Genomic DNA, 23206 nt, shown 5'->3' with positions numbered 1-23206 from the left:
TTTTTTCTTCTTTCATTATTATCTCGCAAGTTCGATGACCGACTGAGCTCAAATTTTCACAGGTTTGTTATGTTATGCATATGTTAAGATACACCAACTGTGAAGGCTAGTCTTTGACAATTACCATTAGTGTCCGCTGCCTTTTGTGGTAGACGGTTCAACTTCACCATAGCAGAGTCTTTCTTGAAGGCTAAAAAAGTCTTCGAGAAATACTTTTTCTTAGTGGTCAAACCGTATGGGTAAAAGGAGTTCAAGATGATGTCGGGGAATAAAGCTTTTGGGATTAATTTTTATTTGACATCTCAGAAAAGCAAGAGTTTATGGGTAAGAAACAAGCGTCAGCCTTGTTTCACGCAATTACCACCACGTGAACTGTGGATAAATGGTAATTTTAATCTGTAATGCATCCACAGGGTGAAGCTAAAACAAACATAAAACTAAAACCACTCAAAAAACATTAATCTCATACACAAACTTTTCGGATAATGACAGGGTCCCAGTCTAATCGGTATATAGACCCAGACTGCTCCTTTAAGCTGGAGACATCACAACAAAAGAGGGCGCTATTCATAAACACTGTTAAACAACAACAGACGAAAAGTTCACGAAAGGTCACCCGGTTAACGCGGAGACACTTAGCAACCGGCACGCTTACTACGTCACGAATAATTATACTACGTAAATAATCAGAAATTTATGTATGTCGATTTTGGCGCGCCATCTCTTGTGCGTAAAACCGCATGGCATGCATACTGCGCTATCGTATGCTGATTGTTGATGAAGTGAGGTCAGCTAGCTAGTCGTTGTATGTACGTAGGAGATCGCACATCATTATGGAAAACATGACGAAGAAAGACCGGCCGGTCGTCGTATAGTAAGCGAATAATTAAGTGACTGGGAAACATTTTCAGTGAATGAAATTGTAAATCCCACCTTTGTGATTCTTGTACACCGCGTACGGTTGCTGTAGAGGGGCCACAACTAGCTGTACAGGACATCCGTGTGGTAGACCGGCCGAAGTAGTAAAATCAGACACTAAAAAACTGCGTTTACCGGTGTCTGTGATTACCACATGGGACAAAATTACTCTGGAATTGTCTGCGTAGCGCAGTCTGTTGTGTGACAACTGAACTCAAGATTATTTGAGCATTGGGATTTAGCTCTTCTTCACCACGAGGGGAGGTGTTTTACAGCCACAGCAAGGTTTGTAAATTTGTAGTTCTCTTGTTTTGTTTTCACAAAAAGGTGCTTCACTGAAAGAATTTCACATGTTTTGTTGATCTTGTATTAAGTTGTTGTGCAACGTGAACAAATGTACAACACATATGGATTGCTACACAGGTCTAAATAGTAGAACGCTGTAGTTTGACCTTTCATTGACTCTGTCCATGCTGTCCGAGTATTCGAAGGAAAACTCATAGGGAAATAGGTCCCTATTCTGGTCACTCAAAGTCCCTCGGGGGAATAGACGTACACTAGTTACCTCTGCTTGCCAGTCAATATGTGTATACTATTTCTACCTCCATGATGAGTGAGTAACCGGAGTAACACAGTCACAGACAAATGACCTGAGTCTTGATCACTTAAAATAGTAGTTAGTAGGCCCTAAAAGAGATTGCTTTTTAAAGTTTAGTCCGGCTAAGATGATGTTTCTTTTGGATTTTAGACCGCTGAATAAATAATGGATAACTTTCCGTATGGCGCCGCCACTTTTTCACAAATTTTTACAAAAAGGGATATCTCATTCTCATTGAGGTAAATTCGATACATTACTATATCATTTCATATCGGATGAAACAGTGGTGGCGCCTTGCGGAAACTTTTCCGAAATAACTACTCCTCTAGAGAAGTAGAATATGAGGTTCATTCCTGTACCGTCTCCACGTACCCATGATGTAGACGATAGCTGAACGAGCCTCAACTCAAGTAATAGGAGTAATTAATACCATGCTGGCAAGACAATCTACTGTTGCTTTATTAAATTTGACGAGAAGAAGTAGTAAGGCGGACAAGACAAAACTTGTTTATTACTATTAGAAAAGATATTCGGTTCTGCGTTTTGCTCTCATTTTCTGTTGCATCTTGCCCATGAAGCAAATTATGCCATTTGTTGAGTCCAAGTGGCAGTGGCTATTTTTAAAAACAGCTGGTGACCATCAGGAAAAATAGCTTACTTGTCTCGAGATTGGGATGGCCATTTCAAGGGGAAGAAAAAAAAACATAAATAAAGGCCCTCTTTTTTTCACTGAATTATATGGTGACTGTGGTCCCTGGGCCAGGGAATAACTTGTGAAATTCCTCCAAGTATTTGGACCCCTCTAAATTTGTCAACAAAAAACCACGGAACAGCCGAGTGAAGAGGAAGTACGTATCTTTCAATCAAACAAAATAGATACTGCACGGAACGCTGTTCTACGCGATATTAAACCAATACTTCACATGCAAACAAAACTTGCATTAATAAAAACATAGGCGTAAATTTATGTTTTACAATCTTTATACCAATGTTTCACACACCCTTAAGAAAGATAAAAATGAATAACTAGGTAGTTTTTTGTACTCTTCCCAATTCTCACCGAGTTAACAGAAACACTGTTTAATCAGTACTGGTACAAAAACACTTATCCGATGAATGCACACAATGACACCCTGATAATATTTTTCTGTGTAGTATAAACCAATATTTGTTTAAAAGATAATAACTGCAGATGTGTTGACTCACCGTGTAGTACCCTGACCCCAGATATTTAGTTAATGCTGACCTGACTGGGTTTTGTTTGAATAGTTGAATATTTACAGTACCAGTTCACAACAGGTATCGACAAATCAATCATTTCCAGACGGGGGAAGAAAATACACGTCCTCAAAATAACCCAAAACACTCTGAGCAACTGCCGTGGTGCCCTGTGCTTTTGCTGTGGTGTCCTCTGCAAGGTTCCAATTGATACAATTTATATTGATACAAACTAAATTTATTCACAATAGAATAGAAACAACCTGACCAGAGAAAAATTGTTGTTAGTGCTGGGCGAAGAGTGAAATTTTGTTATTCGGATACCGCTGACCAACTATCCGAAACTAACCGGATATTCGAATAGTTTTTTGGCCGCTAGAGGACACTATTTAAAAAAAAACGCTAGAGGGCGCTGCTCACTTGTAAATGAGATCTTATGGGCGGATTGATATTAGTTTTAGACAGTGTCACTCGGTTCATTCATAAAAATGACCGGATCTAATTTAAAGATGGCGATTTGCTTTTTCTTTTGATCGTGATTGACTCTACGTGAAGGAAAACTTTGTGTAATCTTTGAACAAATTACGTCAGAAATGTTTTAACTCTTCACGGAGGTGAGCAAAGTTAAATACTTAATTTATGCTGTCTTAATAGAAGTTTCATAAGAATTCAGACAAAACATTCATATCAGTTGTCGCCCGACGTCCGCGCATATTCGGATATTGAAGAATATCCGGTTACTCTGTTGTAAATACAGAATTATCCGGTTTGTAAATAGGTATTCGCGTCCTATGCGGATATCCGGTTAAGAAAAAAAAAGGCATTCACGGTTACGGATAGGAAAACCTATTCGCCATTAACCGGATATTCGAATAATTCGCCCAGGCCTAATTGTTGTGCCCCCTTCAAGAGCAAAGTTGGAACTATTCCAAAATAAGTAGAGGGAATGTTCTGGAAGAGGGTCTGTATTATTTTCCAATGTGGTTTTGGTGGCCAAATATTTGATTTGGTTCTTTATGTATTGGGGTCAGTCATTTGTTACTCCAGTGAACACTCCACAATGTGAACTTTGTGGTTTTAAAGGGAAGGTACACGTTTGGCAACTACTCAAAACAAATATTTTAAACTTAAAAACTGACTTGGTAACAAGCATTGGAGAGCTGTTGATAGTATTAAACATTTTGGGAAACGACCCCTTCTGAAGTAGCGTAGTTTTTGAGAAAGGGGTTATTTCTCACTAAAATAATTAAAGACTTCTAGCTAAAAGTCTTTTATTCTTATCTGAAACCACACAAATTCGTACAACAAGGGTGTTTTTTCTTTCACCATTTCATTCTCTTGCAAATTCGATGACCAATTGAGCCCAAATTTTCACAGGCTTGTTATTTTATGGTTGTCATAGGATACCAAGTGAGAAGACTGGTCTTTGACAATTACCAAACGCAGGGGTCGAAATTAAGTGTATTTCCATGGTAGTCAGCAGGGCTAGTGACCAATAATTTTTAGTAGCCCTGATTAGATTTTGGTAGCCCGAAAGCCACGTTATGTCATGGTCACGGCTCAAACTTTACAATACACCAATAACATAGTTCTTTATTGTTTGTGATGATGATTTTTGCATTATTATTCAACTAGCCCGTCGGGCTATCAAACTGGAAAAATCAGTAGCCCGGATGTAAATCTGGTAGTCCCGGGCTAGCGGGCTAGTGGCAATTTCGACCCCTGAAACGTGTACCTTCCCTTTAAGTGTGTTCTTTTAGTGAGTTTTGATTTGGGGGGGGGGGGGGGTGTCTGAAAGATATGTACATTGTCGACAAAATACAAATATTTGATGCATACAAGAAAGTGAGTGCACTTTGCCATTGCCTGGAACTTCATGTTCTAAAAACAAACCAGCCTGACATGTCCAGTCATTAGTTTACTGGCTCAACATAAAAAGCTACTGACCTCGGGCCTGCGTAAGATTCCAGTCCAGTATAAAATTCCAGCCCTGGACTACACGTAGTTTGCAGGTCTGGAATGTTGTCTGTAGAGTGCAAGGTCATCTTTTTTTTTTTCAAGGGGTACCAGGACAAACTGAGGACTCCTTGGTCTTGGCCTCTGGTAGTTTTTGTCTAGGCCTTGGTTATAATTTGGTCTAGGCCTTGGTTATAATTTGGTCTAGGCCTTGGTTATAATTTGGTCTAGGCCTTGGTTATAATTTGGTCTAGGCCTTGGTTATAATTTGGTCTAGGCCTTGGTTATAATTTGGTCTAGGCCTTGGTTATAATTTGGTCTAGGCCTTGGTTATAATTTGGTCTAGGCCTTGGTTATAATTTGGTCTAGGCCTTGGTTATAATTTGGTCTAGGCCTTGGTTATAGTTTAGCCTTTGCCTTGGTTATTTTGGTCTTGACTTCAGTTATTTGGTCTTGGCATGGGTAAACGGTCTTGGTTATTTGGTCTTGGTCTCCGTTATTTGGTCTTGGTTTTGGTTATTTGGTCAGGGCCTCTATAGTTTGGTCTTGTCCTCAGGCCTGAGATGTAGTAGGCTGGATAGGTATGGAGGCGTTGAGGCTAGCGCCTTGATGCCCCTTGAAATATTCAAGTAGAAAATTTAAGTTTCCCTCATATCATACAGGTGCAGGCCTCTATGCGTTTTTGAAAGGGCAAGGGCACCAAGGCATTTTCTCCTTGGTCAAGTGCACCCTATGAGGAAATTTCTACTGTAAAGTGTTTAAAGGCACCAAGGCAATGACCAGGGGGCATGGACGCAATTGACTTCATTGTTCCATGAACGGCCTGCCTGCAGGTGCCTTTTGCTTACACAAAAGAGAAACTGCCTTTCCCTTTAGAGTTACGGAGTTTCGGGACTTAAGTCTGTGACTGGCATTTGTTGGTCCCGGAACTATTTATCCACTGTTAGTTAGGTTTGTAATTTGTTCACTCTAAGTCCTAACGACACGTACTCCATGACAATTTCAGGATATATCCCATGTGTTCATCATGAACCTTGGAATCAGAAAATCCCAGGTAAGTCAAAACTATAATTGCACCATCATCATCATTCCATTTGTAAACAGTTGACATAATTATCATTTGGCAGTTTTGTGTACGTGTGTTGAGTTCCTGGTAAATTGAACATCCTGTGTGAGGAAGATAGTTCCGTTCTATATCAAAACAAATGCTAATATAAAGCAGAGGTTTGGCCTACTGTACATTGTATTACAGTCATTTTTAAACAAAGACATGCAAGAGAACACCAAAAACAAAACAAATCAAATCAAATAGATTTTAAAAGATATGCCGGAAATAAGTACCTTATTGCAATCCTATTATCCAACAAATCTTAAAATATGCAACTTGTACATAACATCAATTTTTTTTAAATAAAAAAAGCTACTTTCTTCCTTATTTGTTTTAAAAAACACAGCAACACAGTGTTGCAGTAACTCTGTTGACATTCCTTTGTTCTGTACACTGTACACTTGACGAAAATGCTATTCTTCAACAGTGTAAATGTGTGGACGTGTGTAAGTCCACACAGTGTTTTCCTACATTATGTGGACTTATTTTGTTCTTGGGTCCAAGGTTGTAGCTAGGTCAAATTGGATGCCGCTAATTTTGTCGAGAGCATAGTCGAGAGGGTGGGTGTACATGTAGGGGCAGCGTAGCGCCTCACAACCCGGTGGGATCAACAGGGGCAGCACCTTTGGAAGCTGAAGATTTTTAGGTTTTGTTTAAGCTTTGATGGGTTCCCCAGGCTCTCTCTTGCCTATTTGTGCCTTGACATAGCCATTGTCAAAGGAAAAAACATGTCCAGGGAGCCATAGAAAATAAATACTTATTAAGTTTTAAAGTAAAATGTTAGGGTAAAATAAATAAAATTAATATTCTGTTTACGATTTAAATCCCATCTCAAAATAGGGTAGGTAGACTACTAGGCAGAATTTTTGAGTGTTGAATTTATCAATTGAAAAGCTTGCAGCTGCATAAATTCATCAGAAGGCAATGCAGAGTGGAGAGACAAGTTCAGAAACACAGGATGACGGGACACATGTCCGATCACTGCCGCAAAATCTAGACTATTCCAGTCAAAAAGGAGCACATTAGTAAAATAGAAAAGCCATGTTTCACTGAGTTGTATTCATTGACAATTTATTTCTCAACGAAGTGCATTCAATAAACTCAAAAATTGATTCTTGTCATTTCATTTTTTTTTTCAACAAGTATTAATAGACAGGAAAATCATCTAAATAAAATTCTAAATAAAAATGTAATGCAACTTCGACGACTCCACCAACATTGTCCGCCCATCAGAATAACTTTGTTTTCAACCGCCCGCCGGGCGAGTCAACCAAAATTCTTGATCGCCCGCAGGTTTTTTTCACTAGCCTGCTGCATGTATGGTACAAAAAAAATTGAAACTAAAAATAAATATTTAAAAAAAACACGAAAGTGAAGTCCCTAAAATTGGACGACTTTATCTCTTAATTTATGCCCTAAATTATCAACAACCATTTGAATGAACTTGTTGTTTGAGAATTGTTTGTTTTGAACATGTTCTGATCTCCGTTTGCAACAAAATCTTCGTGAATCAACGATCGGTCAACAACACATTGAGAAATAATTCAATGAACTTTGGCCCGCAACGCCCTCTGTTGGCAGAAGTTGTCCATGTTACTAGAATTCCTCCAAGGCTGTGCATTGTGCATACAGTCTGCAGGCGTGATGCACAACGTTCGCCAATTCTTTACTCCGTTTCGTGAGCGTGTGTTGTGAAGAAGGCTAGCCAAGAAGATCATGAATATGGATTTATTAACAGCCATCAATGGCCAATCACAGCGTGAGAATCTTGGTTAAGATGGACTTCGGACTGTGTGTGTTATGTGCTGTGCATGCTGCATGAACCAGTGGGTGACCGTGTGAGTATTACCATGTGGTTTTGTGCATCATGGATACTACACGCACGCCGGAGATTGTGCGTGTTTTTTTTAGTACTCCAAGAACTCGCAGCATTCAAGCGGCTTATTTTTAAGCAACAATCACGGAGAAGATCGCGGTTTTGGAGAGAAAATTGTTTTGATTGTTTTTACAGAAATAAAATACACATCTAATTAGGAGTTTTACATGATTGTTTTCTTTATTTTTCACTTATTTCAATGGCATTTAAAACAGTTTTACATAAATTTATGCCGGTCGGAGTTTGATATTTTTTGTTGGATCCCGGTCGGCAAAAGCTGGGGCCGGTGATAGCCGACCGGCTCCGACCGTGGTAGCTACAACCTTGCTTGGGTCCATACTTTGTACGTAGCATTAAAACACAACACTTACACCACACCACTGCACCACTCATGTTTGTCGACTCGGTAATCAAGTACGTACAAGTTTTCTATTTTGTTCCGTCATTATTTGTCTCTCTTGTTGATCAACTACAAATTCCTTTAAACAATCAAGAAAGTAACAATTTTAATCAAGTACAAACAATACTCTGTGATCAAGTTTATCAGTTTTTAAATTAAATTAGATTTTTTTTTTTTCAACTTCAAAAAATGTATGTTTTGCTGCAAACATTTCATGACCTGTTGAAATAGTTAGTCCAGTAACTCATACCATCCCACACACTGTTTCATAATGGAAGGGACTTTCCCCCCCGCAACGAAATTTCCAGATATTAGGCCAAGTAGAATAAATAAAATGTTGCTCGTCCCCGCCCGCCTCGATTTTGGCGACCGCACCGATTTTTTTGTTATTTGTTATTTCAAAAGAAAAAAAATCTTTGAAATCAATTTACATATTATTATTGATAGCTATTTCAATTGTACCCTTCATTTTTATTGAGCAATTTCATCGTCTTTCTTACATGTAGGCCTACAAAAAATGCTATCACAACGCGTAATGAGAAACTTGTTACTTTGAAACGTTTTGCCCTTTACGTTTGCATGCCACAGTTCTTTGCACCAGTGACGTGATGCCACACACACAGAATAACTTTGGAGCAAAAGCAAGAACAACTCTTTGGAAAGAATAACAATGTATCAAAATAGACACAGAATAAAACCATAAAACCATCTTCAAATACGATATGGCGGCCATCTTAGACATGGTGGGCATCTTGAAAAAAAAAATAACAACAAATTTGAAAATAACAAATAACACGTACCTCCCTCACAAACTTTTTCAAAAAGTCCGGACGAGCAACATGTTATTTATTTTACGTGGCCTTATGGGTAAGATAGTCGCCAATACTTGTTGAGGAAACACTTCAAGCATCACATTTTGAAACTACATTACTTGGTCTCTTTCCTGGAAATGTTGTTGTGAGTCTTGCAGCTGACGACAAAGTAGTACATTAATCCTGTGGTAATGATCAACCGGGGGTTGATGCAAATAACACCTCTTGCAAAATGATCTAAAAGGAGAACAAGAACCTTTTTTCCGGTGGATCTATCTATTTCCACTTGACTACTTTTGTTATACACTATTTGATTCCTGTTTATGTCTGTGTTGGGTTGTCATTTAGCCTGTGAGAAATAATGTAGTACAAGTAGGGTCCAGGCCTGTATGCTTCGTTTTGAAGGGGCAAAGGGCACCAAGGCATTTTCTCTTTGGCAAAGGGCACCCTATGAGGAAATTATAAATTTTTACTGTGAGAGCATTTAAAGGGCACCAAGGCCATGGCGTAAAGTATCAGGCTTGAGGGTCGAAAGGGCGAAACGTCAGGCCACTAGCCAATTTCCTTGCTTTTGGAGTTTATTGTTTTTTACAACTTACAACATAATACACAATGTACATGATAATGCAGAATTCGTGATAGTGGGGGGGGGGGGGGGGGGGCTTGTTACACGCTCTGTTTGTGTGTTGTGTTGTCAATTGGCATTCGTGATTATAATAATAATAATAACATGCATTTATATAGCGCTTAATACAAGGTTTCTAAGCGCTGAACAGGAAGTGTGTGATAACAAAAAGAAAGACAATTAAAAGTGGGATGAAAAAGAAGCTGACCAAACTAGATGGACTTAGATAAGTGTGTTTTTAGAGCAGTTTTAGGCTTTAGTAGGGTTTAAAGCCATTGGACCCTTTCGGTAAACAGTGTTGTCCAAGGCCCACACTTTGTGTATCACAACTTCTATATCAAATAACAAACTTGTGAAAATTTAGGCTCAATCGGTCATCGGAGTCGAGAGAAAATAACGGAAAAACCCACCCTTGTTTCCGCGCGTTTCGCCGTGTCATGACATGTGTTTAAAATAAATCCCTAATTCTTGTTAACGAGAATTTATATTGTTTTGCTGTTTTCTCAAAAAGTAAAGCATTTCATGGAGTAATATTTCAAGAGAAGTCTTTAACCATTGCCTTCTGTAAACCCTGTAAGTTATTTGTAAATCTGTGAACATTTCTTTTTTTTTTCTGAACCGAAAGGGTCCAATGGCTTTAAATGTCAGGAGGCAACTAACTATTTTGTCTTGCTTTTAGAATTCTTGTTGTAACTTATGATAATACACCATTTAAATGGTTATAATGTCTCTGTGAACTCCTCTTTTACTTCAAATTGTCCCCCTTACTTGGCCTCTCCCCATCCCCGCAGTAGCCTTTTAAATTGCGAATTCTTCTGAGAAAGTTTGCTGGAAAGGACCCTTATCATTTATACACACAATGGCTCTGTTTGCAGCTATCTGTTGGCCTGGTTTGCGCAAGAGTATTAGGCATTAAGCCATAGGGTTTATCTGGTTATCATCTTGTGACGCCTTGTTTTTAATTTCGCAATGCGCTTGACCCTTCAACAGAGTGATCTTTATTCCTCCAGGAAAACCTTCAAGGAATGACTCTATGCACCAGGGAAGGAATTCGGTAAACAATTTTGCTTAGCAAAATATGTAGACTGATCTTGATTTGTGCACACTGAATGCTATTTTTTTGAGAAGCAACTACTACATGTTGAGTTTAGCAACCGTCAACTGATACATTTTGTGTGGCATTTTGCTCTGCTGTACAATACAAGGGAAATCGTTCACGTCACAGTTTCTCGTTTGCAGCTTCCTGTTGCCCTGGTCAGAACAAGGGTGTTGTCTGGTCATTTTGTTGACTCTTTGTTCTTTATTTGAACATGCTCCTGTTTCTCTTCTTTTTTTTGACCCTTCGCTGAGTGATCTTATCTCTGGTAGTCTCCTCCCAGTAGTAAGCTGCTTATGGACCAATATAGAAATAACTGCCATGTAAATAACTGACTGTGTCATATTCCTGTTTCAATCAGTCCTGATTATAGTTAAAGTGACACATTGCCTTGGATCGGGCAAGTTGGTTTATGAAAACCATTTAAAAATCATTTGTTACAAAATGCATATGGTTGGAAAGCGGTTTTAAAAGTAGAATATAATGATCCACACAAAAATGCTTCAAAATTGAGCGGTTTTCCTTGTACGTCGTGAACTAACACCGTCGTGAGTAAAACCAAAGTGGCATGCCATGTTAGTTCACAATGTACAAGGAAACCCTGCAATTTTGAGGCATGTTTCTGTGGATCATTTATCATTATACTTCTTTTAAAACATCTTTCTAACCATATCAATTTCAAAACAAACAGTTTTCAACTCTTTTCATGGACCATATCAACCGATAACAATAATAATAGTAATAATAATAATAATGAGGTTTTATGAAGAACAAATCTAAAAAGTGTTCAGGGTGCTATTACAAAGAAAACTAAAACAAAAACCACAAAGAACAAAAACAAAACAGATACAAAAGAACGGATCTATCGAAATGCGGTGTGTTTTGAGAGATGTTTTGAAAGAGTGAATAGAAGTGGATGTTTTGATGTGAAGAGGTAGTTGATTCCAGAGATGTGGTGCTGCAACAGAAAAAGATCTGTCCCCCCAAGTGCGATTAGACTTGATTTCATGAAGAAGATATTTGTTTGCAGAACGAAGGTTGGGAGATGGTTTGTAGTTGTTGAGCATGTCCAGGATGTAAGCAGGTGCTTGCCCATTTAGAGATTTGAAAAAGCAACGTGTCCCTTTAAGTTTGTTACTAGTCTTTACATGTGACGCCATACTTCGAGGCTTGCGAATATCGCCAGATACACGGCCTTGAGCAACTGGCAGGATCCTGCCATTTGTTTTGTATCCATTCACACGGCGGAGATTCGTAGGCTATACAGACACAGATAACATTGTGAATTAAACAGCATTAATACATACTGTACATTATTGATTCCATTCTTGCGATCACCATTCTTTGCTTACACAGCAAGCGCTCAATTTCTGTACTAGCTCTGTCATCTGTAAGCGAAGAATGCCAGGGGTCGAAATTGCCACTAGCCCGCTAGCCCGGGACTACCAGATTTACAGCCGGGCTACTCATTTTTCCAGCTTGATAGCCCGACAGGCTAGTGGAAAAATAATGCAAAAATCATCATCACAAACAATAAAGAACTATGTTATTGGTGTATTGTAAAGTTTGAGCCGTGACGCGAGACATAATGTGTCTTTCGGGCTACCAAAATCTAATCAGGGCTACTAAAAATTATTGGTCACTAGCCCTGCTGACTACCATGGAAATACACTTAATTTCGACCCCTGAATGCCCACTTACATGTAAGCACAAAAATGTCCTTACGGGCAAACAGTTACGGGCAAACATGAAATTGGGTCTAGGGATTTGCTTGTGCTTGCGCGAACTCCACATTACACATGTACATTATTATTATTATTTATCTTGGCCGAATAAATAATAATAATAATAATAATGTACATAGTGTAATGTGGAGTTCGCACAAGCACAAGCAACTTTCTGGGCCCAATTTCAGAAAACTGTTTGCCCGTAAGAAAATTGTTGTGCTTACTGTAGCAGAAAAATGTTAGAAGCATAAACGTATTGCACCCTGATTACTCAAGTATGCAGAAAATTTGTTGGCGCGCACGCATGTTCACCATGGATTTGCATTGTTGCGTCAATCGCATGCTTACCGCGGGTTTGTCAGCATTTACCCTTGCCTATGGTAAGCAGCTTCATGAAATAGAAAATCTGCTAACGTGTTTTATGAAATTGGGCCCAATTTCCACTTTCATAGAGCTGCTAAGCACTAAAATTTGCTTAGCATGAAATTTCTTCCTTGATAAAAACAGGATTACCAACAAAATTTCCATTTGATGGATATTGCCTGTTACTGGTATTCAGCTGTTGTTGGCTTATCCTGAAAACCACATGGAAATTTGGTTGGAAAACCTGTTTTTTTGAAGGCACAAATTTCATGCTTAGCAAATTGTTGTGCTTAGCAGCTCTATGAAATTTGGCCCTGGTAACCTGTGAAATACGCTTGAGGTAAGCGCGGATTCCCTGGGTAAGCAGAGCCATGAAATTGGGCTCAGGCCATTGTCGTGTTTCCACCCCCTAGCCTCACTTTGGGTTGTGTAAATTTATATGGAACAATCAAGATGGCTGCAATGTTTTTCAGAATTTGTCTTCACCCACACTCCGATGTTAAAGCACTTGTACAATGTATATATTCTGTACTTTCCCGTGTTCTGTGAAAACTGAAGCCATGTAAGTTCACACAGAGAGTCTGATCTGTCTTAGTTAATTATCGTACAGCATGTACTCTCACTAAAGTTGTTTTGTGTATAATGTTAGTCCATTTTGTGTTTTTGTTTGTCTACCACAAGCTTCAATGGCTTTTCAGATTATGCCTCATTTCTCTTTCTGTACTTTGTAATCTTTGTTATTGTTATAAAAGGCAAGACAGTTCTCTAAGAACAACTCTACCTGGCAAGTAGATACACACATGGTGTTACCGCAAACCAAATATATTTGTATACATATACATTGATACCTCACCATGCAATGCTTGGAATCCTATATTTGTTATTGTTATTTTGATTCTCTGTTGGAATGGAAATGTATTGAAACGAACATGAAAATGAGATGTAGGAGGATAGTAGATAGTTAATGGCTTGACACACCCAATCAGACCATCTGACATTTACATGAAAGGCAGTTCATTGAACAGTCGAAGACCGAGTCTAGGCCTACTGCCCTCGCGTCTCGCCCTCAAATTGCAGAAGCTCTTGTGAGCAGACAGCGACCATCAAATAAATTGATCGTCGTTCGTTTTTAAGCTGGGGAAGTGTTGTGTGTGAAGAGGATACTCTTTTGTGATGAGAGACTGTGACACAATGACTGATAAGCCTTGTATTGTGTTTTATACAATTAGAGCCAACATAGATCTGCTGCGCTTCTTTCACGGATGTCCTGGTGTCGTTCGGTGCCATTGTGTATTTTAGTTACAATCTGTACATATTATTGGTTTTTGGTAGAGCAAATTCACATCGCTCCTGGATCCCTCCTTGCCCCACCCTCATCCTAGGCCTGACACATGTATTTCTCTGAGGCAACAAAGGCGATTGCCTCCATGCCCCCTGGCAATTGCCTTGGTGCCCTTCGAAGCTCCAGCAAAAATGGACAGGAGAAAATGCCTTCGTGCCCTTGCCCTTTCAAAAACAAAGTATACAGGACTGCATGCTATATTTTCCCTCCAATGTAAGAAACTACTTTTTGGTAGCATCCAAGCCCTTTTTTCTTTCATATCAATGTTTTTACTGTCACTGTACACATCAGGGCCCAATTTCATGGCTCTGCTTACCGCCAAATTCTGCGCTTACGATCACGATTCCCCGCTTACGTGCAAGCGCCGAATTTCTGCGCTAGCCTTTTAAGCGTAGAATACCTAGTAATGTGAATTACGCACGCGCAGAAGCCAAAATTCGCCGCTAACCCGTGAAATATGCTTGCCGTAAGCACAGAATTCCCTGCTTCCGTAAGCGCGGATTCTGTGCTTACGGTTAGCAGAGCCATGAAAATGGGCCCTGATATTGACAATTCTGATGAAGTATTGCTTCCATGAAGTATCGGACCTAGTTCAGCACCGGACCTGTACATGTAGTTCAGCACTTGTACTCGAAAAAATATTCCTACTTTTTTTCCAGAGACCAATGCCTTTTTGACAAAAGTTTTATTTGGGTCACGTATGTTTTCATTTCCATGACCTCTGTTCTATATTTATCACCTGATATTTCTATAGTTTACAGAATCCAACAGGCACCTGAGTTTGTATGCTTTGTAAATTTGTGGGACAACTTGTTGACCTTGTCACACTTGAACTGTTCACCCTGGCAAAGTCCCAGGGACATTGGCTATTTCTCAGGCAATAGTTATCTCTACAAAGTACGTATTATCTCGCAACTTTTATTATCTCGCAATTTCGATGACCGTTTGAGCTCAAATTTTCACTGGTTGTGTTGAGATACACCAAGTGAGAAAACTGGTCTTTGACAATTACCAATAGTGTCCACTGTCTTTAAAGACAATTAGAATCTAAACAAATGTTACTGACAGTAACATTTCTCAGAATGTGTACAGTGTATATTTCATTTATGGATTAGCCTATTCATCCTGCATGGAATTAACCTTTCGTTTCTAGAACATTTCTGTTGTTTTAATGCTACATGTATAAATAAGTTTAGTAAGTACAATAAAATCTGTTAAATTTCTTTTTCAAAAGAAGTAGCGTTTTTTTGTGGAAACATGAAATGCAAAATGGCTTTGCATGGAAGGGCACCTGCTGATGTATAGAATGGTTAAACCAAAGATCGTTTGGATTGGCGTTATCACTTCGACGAAACGCCCAACTGATTTTCTACCCTGAAGTGGTTTGAAACACATTAAGAAGAAAGATTATAGAGCGCCAAAGCAGTCAAATTATAGTATTCTAGACTTTAGGTCCAAAAACATGTTAAAGAAAAAGTATGGCAATACAAAAGGTAATCTAAACATCTCTTAGAATTAGGATTAGCGTTGTTTTTATTCAGCCAACGTTAAAAAGTTAAAAACATTGAATATTGTACCTCAAGCTCTCTAAATTTTACAATCACAAAATTACATTCAAAAACACTAATGAAGAAGAAGGCAAAACTGCTTTTAGATGCCTTTAGATTACTTTAGATTAAGGAACTTCAAAGAGAAATCAAATTTAACAAACAGATAATGCACTCAGGGTTTTGAGTTTTGATGGATTGTGACATTCTTGATTCTTTGTAAATGTCAAGAGAGATGCGCTTGAAATGCTTGTTAATGCAAGGTTTTTTTTTCTCATAATTTGATTCATTTGTCTTTATATTCATGGACTTCCTGCAGCTGGGAATATTAGATGGATTATTTTAGATTTTGTTCCTAATTGACCAGGCTCTTGTTTATTGATGACTACTATATATTTCCAAGGCCGAGAAAAGTGTAATATCGCTAAAAATAGAACTCAGGAAAGTACCGAGTAATACAGTGCATCAGTGTAAGGGTAAAAAACAGATTATAATTCTTTATCCCTGAAAAAAATGACATCTATTAAATACTTGCGGTACTTGTGCTAAGGATTTGAAATTTGCCTCTAGCGATTGGGCTAGTAGTGTTCTATTGGTAAGACAGAACTGCTATTTGTAAGCAATGCAAAGGTCGTGGGTTTGATTCCCACCTCCAGATGATTTGAAGGTTACAGAATTGGTAAGAAACAAAAATTGTGAAGATCACAGATTTACATGAAACTTACACCGTTTAATGATGATGATAGTAGAAAACATCCCTTGAAATATTTCTGTCTGAAATGTCATATTTGATGAGAAATAAATAATCTAATTTCATTTTATTAATTTTTGTTTTGGCATCGATGCAATTGTGCAAAATTTGCAAGCGTTTTTTCACTATTCTCTCGTGACTCGGATGGCCGATCGATCTCAAACTTCTACAGGTTTGTCAGTTTATGTATATGGTGGATAACATTAAGTGCTTACACTGCCAGCAACTGTTTTGTTAGTAGAAACCAATTCTATAATGTTCCTTTAATACTGATCCGTGTAAGGGAAAAACCAAATAACAGTGGCTTAAATACATCAGTGCTTGAATTTGGGTAAAAATCTACGAGAGTGAAGGACTTGTACATTGTATGTAGCTCAGATTTTTAATATTTGAGTGAGAAATTACCTCTTTCTCAAAAACTTTGTAACTTCAAAGGGTGCTATTTCTCACAATGTTTTATACCATCAACAGCCTTCCATTCCTCGTTACCAAGTAAGTTTTTTTAGCTAACAAATATTGTGAGTAGTTACCAATAAAAATATGGGTTATGAAAACTTGCTGGGAGCTAAAAAAACGCCCAGTTTATTACCCTGGAAGTGCAAGGCTGAAGAATATTATCACCCACTGTAATTACAAGGTGTTCTCGGATATCGTGTCTTGACATTTACTCAAGAATCTTGGAAGAAAACTGCAGGCTCTTGCCCTTATCAAAACCTAGACTTAACGCAAACAAGGTATACATAGTTCAGCTGTAATTACCAAACCAGATGGGTGGACTATAAGACATGACGTTAATTGGTGAGCTAAAGGCCCTGTTGGATGACATTTATCGGGAACGAGAAATTTGAGATAGATCTTCCAACTGAATTCAAACTTCCGTAAATATTTGCCTGGCGAGGGAAGTAGCTGTTGTTTTCTTCAGTTATACAGTAACATAGACCTTGGTTGGTAATCTTGTTCTTATCAAGGAAGAAATTTCATGCTTAGCAAATTTTTGTGCTTACAGGCTCTACAAAATTTGGCCCAGGCCTAACCTCCGAATTCTGCGCTTACAAACACCATTTTCCTACGCTAGCATGACATGAATTGGGCCCATGAGAACACAGCAATTAATTTGTTCACACCAGAAACGACCCGATATTAAAAGATAATAGTTTGATACATGTACCAATCCTCCAGAGGAATTCTGTTGAAATGCTATATCAGTCAAGAAAATAGCATTTAAAGACTAAACTCCTCGTCGCTTATTTTGATTGGTCTTGACACTTATGACCTTATGAGTAAGATGTAACTGGTTCGAGGTCATACTTGGTTATTCTGATCCGGTTTAATTTAGGTCTACGCCTTCCATGGTTAAAGTGGCCTCTTACTAGTAGTATAAAGTACAGGGAACGATTCAGCTTAGCTTGCAATTTTGCGAGGAAAACATTCACACTGAATTTCTGAATGCCAATATTGATAGCATAATGATGATGTTTGGGCAGCAACTGGGTACATTTGATAACATACATGTACAGTGTGTTGTACAAGGGAAATCCCTAGCTGTAGGCTCATGTGGTACAAGGGAGGTGTCTGGGTGGCACGGTTGGCTTGTGCGTAAAGCGCTCGCCTCTCACCAAGGTCACCCCAGTTCGATTCCCGGCCAGGGCCATGTGAGTTTAAATGTGCGTTGGTTCTGTTGTGCCACAAGGGTTTTCCAGACCATCTGGTTTTCCTCCCTCGGGAAAAAATCAAACACTTTCAATCTTGGCTGTGCTTCGTGGTCATAATGGGTTGATGTGGCTGGCAGCTGAAGGCGCCCTTGCATGCCTGCTTCTCGAACACGTTGTAGCCGGGCCCAATTCAGCTCTTGTCTGGGAATGATTAGCCCCCCAAATAATTATAAAATTATTATATGACTTAGTATTTAGTGGGAAAGACTGGCGATCAGAAGATTCTGAAACATTTGAAAATTGGGTGTGCAGCAAAACATGTCATGCCAACTGAATGCACACTGAACTGAATGCCAATTTTGGGTAGCAACTTGTGATTTTTGAGCAGTTAGTTCTTAGTTGATACATTGTGTGCAGCATTTTGTTATGCTATAAGGGGATCAATGTAGGGAAGTACAATCTACATGTGGCTATTTGGTTCAAGAAACGTGTTAAGTTTTGAAGACTGGTGCAAAAGACTCTGAAACATTTTAAAGGCAAAAAAAGATTTGGTGTTGGTGGGATGCCCTATCAAACCTCTCCTCATTCTCTGCTTATATAGCCTGACGTATGCAAGCGCGCAAGCCAAAATTCCCCACATAACCTGTGAAATACGCTTGCCGCAAGCACAAAAATCCCTGCTTCCGCAAGCGCAGATTCGTTGCTTACCATATGCAGAGACATGAAATTAGGTCCTGGTATTCCTGTGCTGTGCTAGTGGGCTAGTGGCAATTTCGCCCCTGCCCCCCCCCCCCCCCACACCCCCTAGCGCTGCTACTGTTCTTTTGTCATATTAAAAAAGTATTTCCAATAGTGAGCTAATCTTGACCAAAAGCAATCATGTCATGACTAAACCCAGATCCTCTTTTAGCTTCATATAATCTGCGCCAGTGAATTAGTTGATGAAATATCGTCAACGGAGAGTGTGGTTGGAGCGCTATTTTTCCCCCAAGGTAATCTCCGAGTATTGATGTTAAGTGACTTTAATAATGATGCTAGGAGAACACTCGGGTCTAGTTGGGGGTGTGATGTATTCTGTTAAAGCTGTGGGACATGGATGGTTTTATTCGGTGAAATAGAGTGAGAGCGAAAATACCCAAAATTTTACATTTTGTTCTTACAAGGGCAAGGCAGTTGTTCCTCTGTTAAAGGGAAAGTCAAATATTTTGCAATAACTCTTAAAATAAATGGAAATAAAAACCTGGTTAAAAGCCTATGACAGCAGCTTTCGATAGTAAAGTATTTTGAGAAATGTTTCACTTTGAGTTATTGTGGCTTTGTAAAAAAGATATAACTCTAGGGATTTTTCGTTGACATATTCGCTCTGGATTTTCGGCGATATCTCAAAAACATGCTGTTGAAATGAAATGTTCACACAATTTTCTTTATTGTATACATCATCTACACTTGTATAGGATTAAAACAATCAAATAATTACAAAACAAGGACGACAAAATAGCGTTGAGCACAAATATTAAATGTATTGCAATGTACAGGGAAGTATCTGAAATGTCGTGTTCATTCTGCAAAAATGGTAAATTTTGTCAAAACTATACTGTCAAAGTGTCCCATAAAAAAATTACAAATCTCCAAGAAACCTGCCATGAATTTATTAACATAATGTAGACAGAAAAAACTGTCAATTCTAAATTATTTTTTGTATTCCTTGCCAGGACTCTCAAGTAATAGTGAAAACATTCTTCGTTCCCTTCTTATTCGCATTTGTTATGTTATCTGTAACCTTTTCAAGTTAGTTGTGCAATGCATACAGGCAAGAAGATATCTCTGAATTCAAATAGAGAGATGTCTCCTAGTGATTTTTTATTTCATCATCATAATAATCCAGCTGCTTTACCGAGATTACCGTTGCCCTATCTTATCTTTAAACGTTCCTTAACTCACTGCAATTCTCCAGCAGGGAGGGACACGGTTATATGCAAAGGCTCGATATTGCATACGTACATCTTGCACTAGAGACAAACAAGAAACGTATCTCATATTAATCCAGAGCGTGTGTATGCAGGGCTTTTTTGTCTCCGGCGATATTTTGTGATGTTAATGTGGTGCCGAGAATGCGGCCCTCGGGTGTATAAACATCGATCTGAGTTAGGTTCTGAGAGCTTAAGGAAGTGCGCAGGATTGAGTGTTTCTAAACAGATGGATCTACATTGTATATAGAGGTCTTGTGTTGAATTTATAAATAAAGATAGTGTTGTTGTCTAATTTTCCATGTAGATATAATTAGTATTTGTTCATCTGAAAATAACCTTATTTGCTGTAAAAGCCATTTTAAGTAATATGTTGAAAGCAGTCCATTTGCGTTTGTCATTTTACTATATTTGCCATTCATGTAAATGGGTTTACCCAAGATGCCAAACTGCACCGCTGAGAGCACTCTCTGCCTGAACAGTCAGCTTGTCGCGTAAACAAAGCGTGATGCTTGTCATCTGTTTCATTTTGAACCGAAACAAGTCCCGGGGAACAGCTCTAGAAAGGCGTCACACACTTTCTGCGCAACAATCTGAGTGTTTGTGCATACACTCGTTGCAATAAAACAGCGTTAGAAAGTGCCCCAAGGTAAAGCAATTGCACTTTCCTTGCAGGCCAGCTTAGAATTTCGAGGCGAAGAAAAACCTTTCATCTTATTTACAAAAGGTCATCTCTTCAACTAAAGAACGAATATCACTCGAAATCCAACCTACGTTAGCCTTCTATTTGTAGCAACTGATTTATTCGCTGTACGTCGTTTAAAAGAAGGAAAAGGGTCCTTCAAGAATATACGCTTCTGATCACTCGGTTAATTTACTCGGGCCGGGAACTTTTCCTAGCTGCATGCAACCCCCCCTCCCCCCTCTTACAAGGACTCTCTGGAGAAAAAACCCTGACGTAGAATCAATGAAACACGTCGCCCATGGAGACTTGCGCGATGGGCGACCAGAGAGAAAGAGATTACCTTGCATTCATCACCTTCTGATTGTTTTCTTTTTCAGTCTTTTTCAGATGTTTCATGGGAAGGGAGAATTTTCAGGGGTTTTTTCAGAGTTTTCTTCTGAAGGAAGAAGACAAAACAAAATCAAATAAATGAGATGAATTTTGGGGTATTTTAAAATTTTAATCAGGAAAGTTTTGGCAAGTAGTGTCCACACCAATTTAGGACACAATTATATTGAAGACACTGGACACTTTTGGTAATTGTCAAAGACTAGTCTTCTCACTTGGTGTATCTCAACATATATGCATAAAATAACAAACCTGTGAAAATTTGAACTCAATTGGTCTTCAAAGTTGCAAGATAATAATGAAAGAAAAACACCCTTGTCACACGAAGTTGTGTGCTTTCAGATGCTTGATTTCGAGACCTCAAAATCTAATTCCAAGGTCTCGAAATCAAATTCGTGGAAAACTACTTCTTTCTCGAAAACTACGTTACTTCAGAGGGAGCCGTTTCTCACAATGTTTTATACTATCAACCTCTCCCCATTACTGGTTAACAAGTGAATTTTTATGCTAATAATTATTTTGAGTAATTACCAATAGTGTCCACTGCCTTTAAATGCAGATTCTGGACACTGTTGTATTGAAGCCATTTTCCATCATCAGTTAGGCCTATCCAAACCATACGTGCAACTGGACGATTGGTCGGTTTACTGTGTAACCAGCACTTGTGTGTACATGTATGAAGGGTTGAATGCTTGGCGCGTAGAAGGATTTACTAAAAATCGTCGTCACTTTTTCTTTTTTTTTTAAATGGTAAAAGTTGGACATTATATTTTTCAATTTTAATTTGTTATGGTTTTACTTCTTCATATCCTCACATCCAGACTGTTATTTAGTGTTATTAAACAAAACCTGTCCACATTTCTGCATACGTCATGGAGCCTACTTATTAACTCCATGCGTGCATTCACCATATGGCCTTTCTGTATCTATCCTCTAGGGAATGCCCGACCTCCCCTGGCCCCGCCCTGTTTGTGAATGTGCCCTCCTTGTTATTAGAGAACTTGACCCCGCCCAGCCATGAACTTAATCTGAACTCATGGCCTAAATACAAAATGGCATCGTTGACTACTTCACTAAAAAAAAATATTGTCATCGGTTGCAGTATTTACGCTACAGCCCGGATACGTTATTTGACATTTTGATGTGATTTAAGTGCATTCATGACAACTTTTATGAGGAGTTGAAATGTTAGACTAGGTTTCTTGTCACTGAGGGAATCTGTTATCGGCTAATATTTCACCGCTGATTTACTATTAATAATTTATGGCAAGCCCAGCCTGAGGGTACTGTTTATAGTGGCTGATCAGACTACTAGATTATGCAGAGCTGAGGGTTCTTTTCTTTCTGTCTGTCTGTTGCAAAGTGTCAGCACTATTGAAAATTAGCATTCACATTCCCTTCAGGGTGGTGATAAGTTCTTGGAGATACATGTAGATGGCACATTGCTCTGATGTCACTTTATTATTATATCAATTAGCCGGGGGCATGGCTTGTTACTGTCAGCTCATTAAAGGGTTTTGATACCTTTTGTAGATCAAGTTGTTGGCCATATCATGAATTTACATCACTCACTGTGAATGTAGTTTTAATTTACCTGTAGAAGTTTACCGAGCAATGTTTCAGGAGAGTTACTTAAACTGCTTTACATGCTAAAATAATCACCGTCTCACAGAGAGTGGGACAAACATTAATTTTGTGAAATTGTTTTACTCATTTCTGAAAAACTACAGCACCCCAGCAAGTAATATTTTAAGGGAAGCTTTCTACCATCATTATCTTCAAACCATGTAAGTTTAATGTAAATCTGTGGCATTTGAGTTTTGTGTCGTACACCACGTACCCAAACCCTTTAAAATTCTATTTTGGAACGCAGACTGCGATAGATGAAAGGTAGTGTTTTGTTTGCACAATTCAGTTGTGTTAATAAAAAATGAAGGTCAAGTCTGGTTTAATACAATCTTAGTCCCCCCACCCCCCCCCCCCCACCTCCCTTCGATGAGATCACAGGAGACTGCAATACAAGTCCTCGTCGATGACTAGTAAACGAATCATGCTCAAAACCTGAACAGCACCGCACGTGTGAACAGAGTGAATATGAAAAAACATGTTGTCAGCTACATTGGAGACAGAAATTACTCTTCATTCTAACGTATAGAAGATGTGTCATTCCTAGGCTGT

The 23206-nt window shown here is 38.7% G+C and overlaps 1 protein-coding gene across 7 annotated transcripts in view; it reads left to right on the top strand.

Moving 5' to 3' along the window:
* Window positions 1-726: 726 nt before the first annotated feature.
* The window catches only part of LOC139947955 (uncharacterized), a 32982-nt gene continuing 10502 nt past the window's right edge, over window positions 727-23206 (top strand). For all 7 annotated transcript variants that reach the window (XR_011787398.1, XR_011787397.1, XR_011787395.1 and 4 more), the window contains exon 1: window positions 727-1203. The gene's annotated coding sequence lies outside the window, so the exon portion shown is untranslated. The remainder of the gene's footprint in view (window positions 1204-23206) is intronic.

Source organism: Asterias amurensis, chromosome 15, assembly GCF_032118995.1.
Source record: "Asterias amurensis chromosome 15, ASM3211899v1".
In the NCBI taxonomy this organism is placed as follows: Eukaryota; Metazoa; Echinodermata; class Asteroidea; order Forcipulatida; family Asteriidae; genus Asterias; species Asterias amurensis.
The sequence above is the reverse complement of the archived record's forward strand: the minus strand, read 5'-3'. Positions and strand labels throughout refer to the sequence as shown.